This window comes from Podarcis liolepis (genome assembly GCF_965112155.1).
Source record: "Podarcis liolepis genome assembly, chromosome: 3".
In the NCBI taxonomy this organism is placed as follows: Eukaryota; Metazoa; Chordata; class Lepidosauria; order Squamata; family Lacertidae; genus Podarcis; species Podarcis liolepis.
Window position 1 is genome coordinate 63,956,681 of NC_139557.1, and position 13,811 is coordinate 63,970,491.

General features: G+C 40.9%; 1 long non-coding RNA gene across 3 annotated transcripts in view; it reads left to right on the plus strand.

The window, feature by feature from the left end:
* The first annotated feature begins 444 nt into the window (after positions 1-444).
* Positions 445-13,811, plus strand: part of LOC310703757 — a 127,915-nt gene continuing 114,548 nt past the window's right edge. For 2 of the 3 annotated variants that reach the window (XR_014524348.1, XR_014524349.1), the window contains exons 1-2: positions 445-662; positions 12,832-13,422. This is a non-coding gene — a long non-coding RNA (uncharacterized lncRNA). The remainder of the gene's footprint in view (positions 663-12,831; positions 13,423-13,811) is intronic. The other variant, XR_014524350.1, reaches the window with a different exon arrangement.

A 13,811-nucleotide genomic window follows, 5' to 3' on the forward strand; every position in this document is an offset into this window, starting at 1 on the left:
AGACTGCAGGAATGCTGGTAAGTTTTTTCCCTACCCCCCAACACCATAAATTGCCTGATGGGGACAAAAGAGTGCTGGCAATGCCACCACTCAAAACTTGATAAATATTATTCTAGAACAGGTGTGGGAAACCTGTGGACCTTTAGAAGTTGCTGAACTACAATTCCCATCATCCTCAGCCATTGGCCATGCTTGCTGGGGCTGATGGGAATTGTAGTTCAGCAACACTGGAGGGTCACTGGTTCCTACCTCTTTTCCAGAGCCTTACACTGAAGCACTCTTGTCATGTTTCTGAAATGTCTGTTTAGGAACAAATAAGGCTTTGCACACAACATGTAAATTTCAAAACAGAAGCTGTCTCTTTAAAAATTGGCCTTTCACCCATAAAAAGCTGAGCCAAGCCAAAGGTTCATGTTGGAGAAGTGCCTAGCCAGGCATTCTGTTTTGCTTTGTTGTTTCAGTGGACATCCTGCATTTCAGAATACTTTAGCTGCCTTGTCCTCTTCAGAGCAGAGCCCTATTGTTCCATAATTGTCCCTTATCTTTGAAATTTGATGCCCACTTGCACTACCCAAGTACGGTCATTTAAAGGAAGAGCGTGAGAATGTGCACAGTGCAGCTGAACTCCTGGAGAAGTGAGGATTTGTCAAAGCTATTGTAAGGTAAGAGCTTCTATTTATAATCTCATTTAAAATAACTCCCGATGAAAAAAAGAAGACGACAAACTTTCCATCACTCCACATCATTCCTTATGCTCTACACTGAATTCTGTCCCTGTGGAATCCTCCTCTGCGATTTTCACTCTTCCAAAGGACAGGGGCTTCCAGTCTGACCATTAGTACATTTTCCAGAAATAATTTACTTTGCTCTTGCATGCGCTATTTAGCGATCTATCTGCCATGTTGCAATGAAGTTTACAAGCTGTTCTTTAAGCCTACAGGGCACATTTTGACCTTTATTTTGCGGGGTGGGAGTGAGGGCTGGGCCAAGGAGCCCTAGATTTATGACCCTACAACTCTGCAAAACATATCCATTAGCGTCTATGCAGCTGTTTATCTGTGAAGATCTGCAGGCTGTATACTGTTTACACAGGAGGGGAACAAAATCTTATTTACCATCTCCGAAGGTGCTGTGTGTAAATAACAAAACCATGACACTGAATCCCAAAGATGAGTGAGATAAATAAATATCCCAGGGTGCCGAAGAAGGTGCCATTCCCATTTGCAGCTGTCCTAGTTGAAAACCTGGAAGGCCACATAAACAGTGTAATAGGGCACATGTTTACAAAGCTGGGAACTGGGAGACATAGCAGATTGACTAGCTGGCTTATTTTTAGATCATTGCTTGTCCCATCATAGGAATGGCTCTCTGTTCCTGCTAGCCCCCTTGGACAGAATAAACTCATTTCTATTTTCCTCTTGCAGAAATCCAGTCATTTCAGGACACCCTGTTTTCCCCTTGCAGAAATTTGCCACAGAACTGTCCTTGCCAAGCCCAATATCCTTGTGAGTGGGGCAAAACTAGGATTATGCAGAGTCCCGACATAGTATATTCTCTTTGCAAGAAATTCTCAACAGCCGACATGCAAAAATTTTCATCAGACTTCATTCGGGCATCTGCCATAAAATCGTATGCCACCATTTCATACAGATTATCAGTTTCTTATTTATACTTCTGTTTCTACTAATTGTCATAATTTAGATTGTGGATAGGGATCTGTTTTCTCTGTTTGTGGAATAAGAGGCATGGTGAACAGAGTACAGACACAATCCTATCAGTCTAGTCTGTCCCTCAAACTGTCTTTGCCATAATGTTCATGGTAAGTCATTTAACTCTTTTGTAGCTTTGTTTATCGCCCCTTCCTCACAATGATTACTTTTTCTACAGATCCATGCAGATTCTACAGATCTTAGAGGAGGGGTGGGGTACCTGGCGCCCTCCAGCTGTCATTAGACTACAACTCCCTTCACCTCTGACCATTGGCCATGGTAGCTGGGGCTGATGGGAGTTGGAGTCCAATAACACCTGAAGGCTCGAAGGTTCTCCCTTCCTGCTCTACAACAGTGCTTCTACAAGGGTATTTCTTAGCAGAAGAGGCTTCACAACTCTTTGCTGAATCCTGTGTGAAGAATTCATTTGTCTTACATGCATCCTGCCCTTCATGCTTACAGCAGGCAGGAAGAAAAGCTAGTGATTTGATCAAGGCTACTAGTGAGCTTCACAGAAGAGCAGAATATCACTCTCCAGCCTGGAGGAGCACTACAGGTTTGGGGATTTGAACTAGGATTTCCCATACTCAATCACAACATTCTTCAGTTAAGAAGAAATGTATAGCTTATCTCCCTATGTTGGGTACACAAACACACACATGGGCAATGGGAGTGATTTTGAGCAAGCAAATGGCGGGGAAGGAAAGGATTAAGCAACTGTTTCGCAAGGTTTTGCTATCAATCTGGGCTGCATACTCACCAAACATTTAAAAGACCACTTGCCCCCACCCCCAAGACTCCTGGGACCTGTAGGTTGTTAAGGCTGCTAGGGATTGTCATTCTGTGAGGAATAAACTACAGTTCCTGGGATTCTTTGGAAGTATGGGAATGTGCATACCATTTTGGATATGTAACAATGTGGTAGGCAATAAAGATACATGCAATGTGTATTTCAAAACTAGGGATGGGGGAGAGATTTGATTCAGTTTGCATCTAAATGCAAAATTATATAATTCACACTTTCGGAAATAATGTGTAAACCAAAATGCATTCATCCTTCAAAATTCACACTTTTCTGAATTTTGCAATATATAGTTTTCCATAGTTTTCCAGCCTTGCAATGTGTACAAAAATGCATATATTGGGGTACTTTTATCATATCGATAAAAATGACATACAAAGATGCATTATGATGCACTCTCTTTCTCCATCTATATACATGGCAAAAATTATACTAAAATGTGCATATGAGGAGAAATTTGCACTACAATTCTGATGGAGTTTCATGAGGACTTTAAAAAAAATCACAAACTAATTTGGAAATGTGGAGAACTGAACCTAAAGACTGGAAAAATGAGAAACTGAAATAGGCAGATTTTCCCATCCCTATTCAAACTTTACGTCATTCATGACTTGGATATTTAAGCTGGTATTGGATTAGTCATCGCAGTTTCTCTGGTCTGTTTTTGGTGTGACTTTCACAGCATTAGGCCTACACAAGATCCATGAATTTCAACATGGAGGATTTTTGCATTCCACTTAAAGAGGTCACTGAACTGTGAGCCAATGCCACATTTTGACAAAAAACAAACAAACCTCAAATCACATATTCTGAAGCCATCTGACTCTGGAATAATTGCTCTGGGAAAACCTCAGATCACATATTCTGGAGCAATCTGACTCTGGAATAATTGCTTTTATAGCTGCAGCCTTAGTATATTGCAAATATACTCACTTGCCAGTGAGTATCTGTGGTTAAAAAAAAATAAAATCTGCAGATTGCGGTACTAGCTCTTTTCACCCTTGCTAACAAATTATAAAACAATCCATTTCCTTCCTTTGTTTTGCCTCTTTGCAGTAGGTCAGGAAGGTTGGGGAAGATTGTACAGAGTGACAGCATCTCTCATGTTCTGTCACATTCCTGAAATAAGAATATATCATGCACTTATGAATTGGGGACAGTGTCTCATTACCAAAGGAAGCAAACAATTCCCGAGGTTTGAATAATAAGAGAGGATGAAGCTGCCACAGCTGCCAAGCGAGAGAAAATAACCTGCTAATATTATGCCCAAGTGGCCTGACTTGCAAAAAATGTAAACACCCGCCGAAGCCGGTGGAATCTGCAGGTGCTCTGTATCTCTGGAATTCAGGCCAATCTTGACTGACATTTTAAAAGTTCTTCTTATTTATATTCACTTCCCCTCCCCCCCTTGCCACAGAAATACACAGCTTGCATTCCCCTTCTCCACCCCTTCCCCTCTGTATGTGCAATATATTTGACAGAATGTAAAGTTGACAAAATGCCCATGAACTTTTGGCTTGCAATTAAATTCTTGGTTAACTCACAGTGTATAATATATCCAAATGGGTTATAGAAATAGACCTCATGAGTGGTGTTGCGTATGTGTTTGTGGAGGGAGGGATTTTTTTCACATATCTATGCTAGGTATAGCTAGGACACTGAGGAGAATGACATGCATGAACGTCAACCTGGTGCCCTCCAGATGTTGTTGGACTACAACTCCCATGAGCTTCACCAGCTTCACCAATAGTTAGGGATGATGGAAAATGGAGTCCAGCAACATTTGGCAGGTACCTTGTTGGCTTTTAGTGTTTGAGATAGTAGGCAGTTCCCCTCAAATAGTACTGTTAGGCTACTTGAACAGTATTGATTCCTTTGGAATCCTACCTGAGGTGGGATGTACTGATACATGGGAGCAATTCAAGCTAACTGAAGAGGGTTGAGGGTTCAGAGTCCCTCGTGACTTAAAAGTATGTCTGTGTGTGTGTCTCTCTCTGTGTTGCATCATTGTGAAGCTAGTCTTGCTTCTGTCCCTCCTAAGCCAAGAGGTTTGGAAAGGATAGGTGAGTAACAGGACTTTAGCTTGTTGGTTTGTTTGTATAAGTTATATACTGCTTGCGATAACATTACACTAATAAAATAACAACCAAACATTACACTAATAAAATAACAACCAAAAATGTGTAATAGCAAAGTGCAATAAATATCCATTGCAATGTTAAGCAAAATATCAACAGAAATATCAAGCAGTGTGATCAAAAAAATCAAGAGCCACTTGCATCTCTATGGTAGGAGTATATAAAGTATGAAACCTGTCCACAAATTCTAGGTTTTAATTGAATGCAAGGAGTAGTGTTTATGGGCATACAGGACTCTTGCTTTTTAAATTTTTCAAATGGCAGGCACCTTTTAGATTACTAACCTTCTTTGGTACAGTGCCAGATATTTCATAAGCACGATCCCTAATAATTCATTTAATTTTCTTTTATAAGATAGTTACATTGGCTCTTCTTATCTAGCCCATCAGCTGAATGACTGATCAAAAGGATGTTAACCTTTCTGGAAAAGTGCCATGCACACAGTCCCAGCTTGAGTTTGTAAAAAGAAGCCACATGGGGATGTGCATGTAATGCCTCTAGCTAAGAAGGGGTGATAACATTTAAGTCCTCATAAGACTATAATAAACCATAAATGCAAACTACAATTGGTTCAACTTTCACTAAGCCAGTTGTTGGAATGCTTTGCTTAGAAATAGATTGTGGGTTTGGGCAAATATTTTTATATTTAAAATATGATATTATGGACGCTCTTAAAAAATTGGTGTGAACCACATATAGCTTGTCCAAGCTATGATGGTGATGGATAACAGAATCCATGGTGGAGCTATTGCCACTTCCTATGCCCTGCTGGCTTATTGTAGCCAGAATGGGAGGTGTGCGTGGCTTTTATGTGGGCATAATCTGAACTGCTCTCAGGATGTAGATGCCATACTTCATGGCAGAACTCTTCTCTGCAGGAGCAGCACTTACAGCCATAACAAAGGCCTTTTGGCCTAAATGAATAGGTTAGTAGTCTGCAAGTACTCCTTTGTTCCAACTTGTCCTTAGTGGGTTCTGTGGTTAGGAGTGCCCATGCTCATTTGCCACTTATGGTCATTCCTGGATCGGGGTAGCCTGGCCTTAGTTGTTCATGCTCTGGTGTCCTTTCATTTGGATGGCTGTAATGTGCTGTATGTGGGGCTTCCCATGAAGATGGTCCAAAGCTTACTTCTAGTGCAGAATGCATCTCCTAGGCTAGGGCAGTCTGATGTTGCACTAGCTGTCAATGAATTATCAGTCCCAATTCAAGGTGTTCATAAAGGTAAAGGGACCCCTGACCATTAGGTCCAGTCGTGGCCGACTCTGGGGTTGCAGCGCTCATCTCGCTTTATTGGCCAAGGGAGCCGGCGTATAGCTTCCGGGTCATGTGGCCAGCATGACTAAGCTGCTTCTGGCGAACCAGAGCACCGCACAGAAATGCCGTTTACCTTCCCACCGGAGTGGTACCTATTTATCTACTTGCCGTTTGACGTGCTTTCAAACTGCTAGGTGGGCAGGAGCAGGGACCGAGCAACGGGAGCTCACCCCGTCGTGGAGATTCGAACTGCCGACCTTCTGATCGGCAAGTCCTAGGTTCTGTGGTTTAACCCACAGCGCCACCCGCGTCCCCAAGGTGTTCATACCATATTATAAAGCCCTAAATGGCTTGGTACTCAATTACTTAAAAGGGCTCCTTCCCCAATATCAACCACCTCACATCCTACAATTGGCAGGTGAGGCCTGGTTGGTGTTGACCCATAACAGGAACTTTCCACTGGTGGCCCCTTGCTTGTGGATTGCCCTTCCTGGTGAGATGTGTCTGTCTTCCTCATTACTGACTTGTTTAGCTAGGCATTTGATGGTTGAAATGTACACCCTTGAAATCACTGGTTGTGATAATATTTTTAACTGTTTTAGGCTCTTTCAGGGGGAAGGGTAGGATGTAAGTTAAATAAGTTTTAAAAAAAACAAAACTATGTTGAATTTTGAATGTGAATTACTTAAAAAACATATGTATTTGATCCAGCTTTGGCCAAGAAGGAAAACACACCTGTGCAAAAGTAAGTATCTGTTTAAGTGGCTGTAGGATTGGAAAACCCAGATGAAATGTAACTTTGAGTGAAATGTGTATGCACAAGAACATCTGAGCCTTTGATTGATGCAAATCACTGAGTTTACTGAAGGAACGGAAGAGCAAATGGAACCAGCTAAACTTCTAAAGGGGAGGTGAATTTTCCTTAGAAACCTACTGTTTGGGGTTAGGAAAGTGGAATAAAAAAATGAAAATTCCCTCTGGGGATTTAGTGTTTGCCATGATTGAGCACCTGGAATTTCCACTTGTGTGGATTGTTCCGACATGTGACATAGCAACAAGCTTTTATGTATGGTGGCAAGCAGGTATGGGTGAATTTGTCACTGTGGAAATGGTGGGTGCGAGCCAAATAGTTTCGCATGGAATTAGAGATGCGTGGACCTGCCTCAATCCATTCTGCCAGTCATTCACACTTTCATCTGGGATTTTCCATTCCACTACAAATGGTGTACAGGGGTACCTCGGGTTAAGTACTTAATTCGTTCTGGAGGTCTGTTCTTAACCTGAAACTGTTCTTAACCTGAAGCACCATTTTATCTAATAGGGCCTGCTGCTGCCGCTGCGCCGCCACTGCACAATTTCTGTTCTCATCCTGAAGCAAAGTTCTTAACCCGAGGTAATATTTCTGGGTTAGTGGAGTCTGTAACCTGAAGCATATGTAACCTGAAGCGTATGTAATCAGAGGTACCACTGTATTTTGCAGAACTATGACTTCCATTTCTTTGTCCACTGATGCAGAAATATAAGGTTCTGGTACATATATCATAGCCCGTAATCTCACATGTGTATCAGCCATCAACAGATATCTACAGATAGTTCCCTTCTCTGTGTGTTCCCTTTCAAAGTAATTAATTTCCAGAGGTGTAGCCCTCGTAGTCTTTTACAGCAAAAACAACAAAGTATTGTGGCACCTGAAGTTTACAAAGTGGCTAATTGCTACAATTCTAACCATGTCTACTCAGAAGTAAGTAAGCCTGTGAGATAGGTTAGGCTGAGAAAGAGTGTCTGGCACAAAGTCCCCCAGTGAGCTTTATGACTGAGAAAGCAATTTAACTCCTTGTCTCCGAGTTCCTTGACTGACACTCTTCCCTCATGGGCTGTCTGCATAAGAGGCTTCTATCCTTTTGACTGAAAGCCTTCTAAAATCATGTTGTTGTTGTTGTTGTTGTTGTTGTTTGTTGTTGTTGTTTGTTGTTGTTGTTGTTGTTGTTGTTGTTGTTGTTGTTGTTGTTGTATTTATTCATACCCCACCATTTTATCCAGACTCAATGTTTCCATTGCTAATCTGTTTGTGTATTGTGTAATAAGTATATTAAACAAATTAATTGTGTGTGTGTGTGTAGTGTATTTAATTATATTAAATTATATATATATATATAGAGAGAATTTAATTATATATATTCATTTACATATATTAATTGTATATATTAAATAATATTTACTATGTTGCAAACACTTTAATTTACGATATGGAAAGTTAATTCACTGTGTGGCTCACGGGTTTTGTGTTGAAGTACTCTTGCAAGGTGGACCACCCTGATCTAGAGGGTCATGTTTTCCTCACTCTTCTTCTACTACCTCAGTACTCTCACCCTATCTCTATCTTAATTGTTCTGCTCCTTCACAAGATCAACCTGAGTTAACCAGGGACACAAGTGATAGCTTTCAAAGTGTTTCAGATTCAAATGTTGGTGCTGACCTTTAAAGCCCTAAAAGACTTTGGCCCAGTATACCTGAAGGAGCATCTCCACCCCCATCATTCAGCCCAGACACTGAGGTCCAGCTCTGGGGGCCTTCTGGCGGCTCCCTCACTGTGAGAAGTGAGGTTACAGGAAATCAGGCAGAGGATCTTCTCAGTAGTGGCGCCCGCCCTGTGGAACGCTCTCCCATGAGATGTCAAGGAGATAAACAACTATCTGACTTTTAGAAGACATCTGAAGGCAGCCCTGTTTAGGGAAGTTTTTAATGTTTGAAGTTTTATCGTGTTTTACCAGATGGGCAGGGTAGGAGTGAATGAATAAATTAAATTAAATTAAATTTTAAATTAAATTATATTAAATTAAATTATTATTTCAGCAGAGTTCAGTTGTGAGAGTCAGTAAAGCTGTTGATATTTAGTGTACCCCTGAATCCTGGTGAATATTGTACAGTCAGTGCTGCTGGGGCATTCTTCATGTTCTGGCAAATTGTCTTAGGCAAACAATGCATAGGAGGCTGTAGTCGCACTAAGGTTCTGCTTATGAGTTTCCCTGCGTGGTCGCTGTGAGAGCCTGCTGGATCAGGCCCTTCTTATGTTCTTCTGTTTCTCCACCAGTCCCCCAACTTCTGAAGAAAACCAAGCCACACAAAGACTATTTCCATTGCCTAGAGAACAAAGTGCAAAGTAGTAGTAGTAGTAATAATAATAATAATAATAATAATAATAATAATAATAATAAGCAAAATGACTGCTTCAGAGAATTAGCAGCTATTCTGCAAAACATTCCACAGGAGCCAGATCCATCAAATGTAACCATTATCTGAGTGCACATCCATTTATTTCCACTAAAGGTTAATTGCAAAAAAGAAAAGAAAAAAGTTTTGCATTTGAAAAGTTCAAGGTGTAATAATTAGTTAGCTATTACTGGTTGGGGAAGTCACACAACACTGGAGTTGTTCCAGAAGAGGATAAGCATAAAATATTTGGCACTCTGAGGAGTACAATTTACATGTGAGAATGCAGGCACATGGATTTCTGGACATGGCTTTCTGCAAATCTTTATAGGAAGTGCAGGGGGAAGAAATGATTAATTAGACAGCGACTCTTCTACCCTTCAGAGGAGGTTTGTTGAGAAGCTAGGGGAAATTGCAACATGTTGCAACACAAAGTCAGTGCAAAAGCATTTCCTTTAACAATATACTGTAACACCTGATTCTCAATGCAAAACATTTTTGGACCTTGTTATGTGCTTTAGTAACCTTGCCAAACTTTTTAATGGCTAGGCATTTTCCTTATGATTGGCTTTCCCCCACACTAATTGTTATATAAGCATTTCAAATCACATTTCCCCATGTCATCTTTTGCTTCATGTTACATAAGTCAATTCAGGAACAGACTGGTAAGCCACTAAAAGCTTCACTGACACAAAGTTAAATGGAAACTATTTATAAGGAGACATGCATACATGCATCTATTGAGAGATTTCTGAAGTGGGCCAGTGGGGGGGTGGGGGTGGCAGGGAGAAGCAGCCTGACCAAAATCCCACAAAGAGCTCTGATCAGTATCCAACAGAGATGTCCAAAACCTGCTTTTAAAACACACACACTTACACATTGCTGCTGCCTTTTCCCAGTTCAGCAACTAAAATCTTGCAGAAAAATAAAATAAAATCCTGCCTTGCTCTTAAACTTCAAGAATTTCAAATGCACTTCAGAGTACAGTAATATAGATCTGCCCTGTATTGCTCCTGTGGGGTTAAATAAACAATAAATAGTGGGTGTAAATGTGGGTGGGAAATGTATCCAGCACTGTTAAAGAACTCGATAGGCCCTTCTTGTCTCCCCTCTCAGTAATGCAGATCCTTTTTCAAATAGCCATTAGGGATTGCACAACCAACTTCAGACATTTTGCTGAAACTCCTCTGTCTTCCCTCCCACTTCCGCTTGTACCATGTCATTAAAAATTCCAGTGAGGTTACTAAAGCACATAACTAGAATAAAGATACATCTCACTGTTAGTTTGGGATTCTTTCTCCTTGGATCAAACCTCAGCACCAGTTCCTATTCTGAAATGAAACCTGTGAGCTCATGGGCTGTTTCTTTTCTGGACCAGGGATATCTCATTGATCATCGCTGCTCCATTGACTAAGAGCTCATCCACACTGCCACTTGTTCTGCCACCTTGCTCTTTACCGCTGAATCGGAGCAAACATCACAGAGGTTTTCTGTGGACTGGCATTTGCTCTGATTCAGAGGTAAAGAACAGGTTTCCCTGGGGGAAACGGTGGGGCAAATGAAAAACCGCATTGATGGAAGGACCAAGTCTGCCCAGGCCCTCCTTGGATTAGATTGACATTTCCCCTGCTTGCCCTCATCGAAACTGGGGTGGGCGAGTGGGACTCTGAAGCCACTCAGATTGGGTAAGGCAATTCTGCTTCACCCACCCTCCCGCGGTCCACCAAAGTCATTCATACCAGCCTCACAAACACTCCCCTCTTCCACTTACTTAGTGCATTGACTGGGAAGTAGGAGCAACAGTGGGGGTCCCTGCAGTTTGGGAAAACTCCCTGTACCTTCCACCAACCCTTCTAAGCATGCTTCTGAATACCAGTTACCGGAAGCCTAGGTGGGGAAAGCACTTGGGTCATGCTTGTGGGCTTCCCATAAGCCAGATGACTGGCCACAATGAGAATAGGGTACTGGGCTAGATTGGTCACTGGTCTGATCCAGAAGGCTCTTCCGAGGTCAAGTGACAAGCGTACTACAGGAGGGTAGTTCCTGGTGTTCTTGCAACTGTAGTGCATTTTACCATAAAGGGTTTCTTTCCCTTTTCTTTTAAGAAAAGTATTGTTTTCTGGGTACTCATATAGTGTTTCATTAGAGGACATGGAAACATTCATAATCTGTTTTTAGATTAGGATTGCCCCACATGGCACATCTTAGCTTTATTTCCACCTATTGCAACAAATGTCATGTATATCCTATGCCTGCATTTAATCACTTGGTTTTTTGAGCATGTGTTTTAGTTGGGAATTGACTGTGTTTATCTAGAAAAAAAATTATGCAGTGTGTTAATCAATTAGGGCTTTTTTTTTTTTAGCAAAAAAGTGGAAACTTTATTTAAATTTTGCTTAGTCAACAGCCCCATTCAGAAAGGCTATATTGATTTAAGCAGTTCTATTGATCTCCTTCGTATCAAATCTGAGCTGCTGGCAAACTCACAGGTCGGTGATGTTCTCTTCAATTGATCCATGCTTGGCTCACTGCAAATGCTTTTCAACAATATTTTAAGTAACATCTGGTAAAAATCAATGTTTCAACCTTAGGGGGTTTAAAACACCAAGCGTTCAAACATTTTAGAACTTTTTGGTGCCATTCTAAAAAGTTACTTGGCAACTGTAATCCAAAGGGCCTATTCAGTTAATTCTAATGTAGGGGGTTAAAAGTACCAGTTAAGCATATCCTATCTCTGAATTTGGGTAGTATACTTATATCTCCTGGTATAAACTGCCAACAGGGACCTAGTGTTCCTTCTTGCATAATACTAATACTAATACTAATACTAATACTAATACTGTCTGACAGGACAGTAAACAGCTGTCCTAGATGAGGAATTCAATTTTTAATTCCAGTTTCCCAACCCCAAACAGTTGATTTCTGCAGAAAATCTGTGTGTTTGTATTTAGTCAGGATCCATTTGCATTGCAGTTCCTTCAGTATCATGATGGAATTCTTCTACAGCTAGAATGGAAAGCCTTCCTGATACTGCTGAATTCTATCTCCCATCAGCCCCAGCCAACATAGCCAGCAGTCAGGGAGTAACGTAGTAGTAGCAACAGTTCAGTAACATTTGGAGTGCCACAGATTCCCTCTCCCCCATTTTCCAGGCACACATAATATGTTGTTGTTGTTGTTGTTGTTGTTGTTGTTGTTGTTGTTGTTGTTGTTGTTGTTTGAACCTTAGAGTTAAGCAGCAAGATACCTATGGAAGAAGTAACTGACTTCACTGAGAACACCTTAGCTCTCCTAAGGTGCAGTCATGCTAAGAGACAACATGGATTGACTGGGGTTTCAGGAATGTGCATTTAGTTCTGTTGCAAAGGCCATGTTATGTCTCCTGGCCCCTCATGTGATAATGTGAACTTCTACAGTTCAGCTAATTTGAGGCCAATCAGACACTTGCTAACAAATAAATTTTAAAAAGAGAACATCTCTGGATCTCCATGTATGTTGAATACCACAATGGTCAATAGCTGAGACCCTAATAATGAAGTACCTGGGGTTAAAACTTTGTCTCTATCTTCAACTTATTTGGCCTACCAACAATGGTATTGAATTGGTATTGAGCCCATATGGATAAGATGTGTGATAGATGTACCATTTATGTTCCCGATCTTGTCTGCTAGTAGAATATTAGTAGAATATTCAGACTTATTTTTGCTTCTGCCTCAGGCTTTGACCCTTGAATCTTCCAGGCTCACATTGTGCTTCAGGTGTTGTAAGAGAAGATTTTTATCAATGAGAATGTAAGAAGCCGAAATCTAGATAACACACCAACCTTAGACCAACTATTGAATTATGGTGCTGGAGGAGACTCTTGAGAGTCCCATGGACTGCAAGAAGATCAAACGTATCCATTCTTAAGGAGATCAGCCCTGAGTGGTCACTGGAAGGACAGATCGTGAAGCTGAGGCTCCAATACTGACCACCTCATGAGAAGAGAAGACTCCCTGGAAAAGATCCTGATGTTGGGAAAGATGGAGGGCACAAGGAGAAGGGGACGACAGAGGACAAGATGGTTGGACAGTGTTCTCGAAGCTACCAGCATGAGTTTGACCAAACTGTGGGAGGCAGTGGAATACATGCGTGCCTGGTGTGCTCTGGTCCATGGGGTCACAAAGAGTCGGACACGACTAAACGACTAAACAACAAAAATGGTTATAAAAATAATTTAGATACCACCTTTCACTGCAAGAAGAAATGCCAAGGCCCTACAGCTTGGATGCCATTGTTACAGATGTATAAAAATGTAAGGTTAATAAGGTCAGTGAAATCATAGAATACACCCGATATATCATATTAATTCTCCATCTATATTTCAGAGAAAAACTGAAGAGATAAATAGGTCTCTTTCAAAATAAAATTCCAAATCCAGCAAGGTTACAAATAAAGGAAGGAATTTTCTTCTGAACAAATGGTATTTTCAGTGTACTAATATATTTTTTCCCTGTGATCACCCTGACTTTATCTAATAATCTACCTCCTATTTACTGCAGCCTAATTTCATTTGGTTTTAGTGATCACTACTTTTCCATTTAAAGTGATCTGATTAGAACTTCAGATATTTCCATTTTTCAACATATTGCACATCTCCTGCAAGTCTCCCTACCATAGATTCAGGTGGAATTTGATTAAAGTGGACAATTTACTTA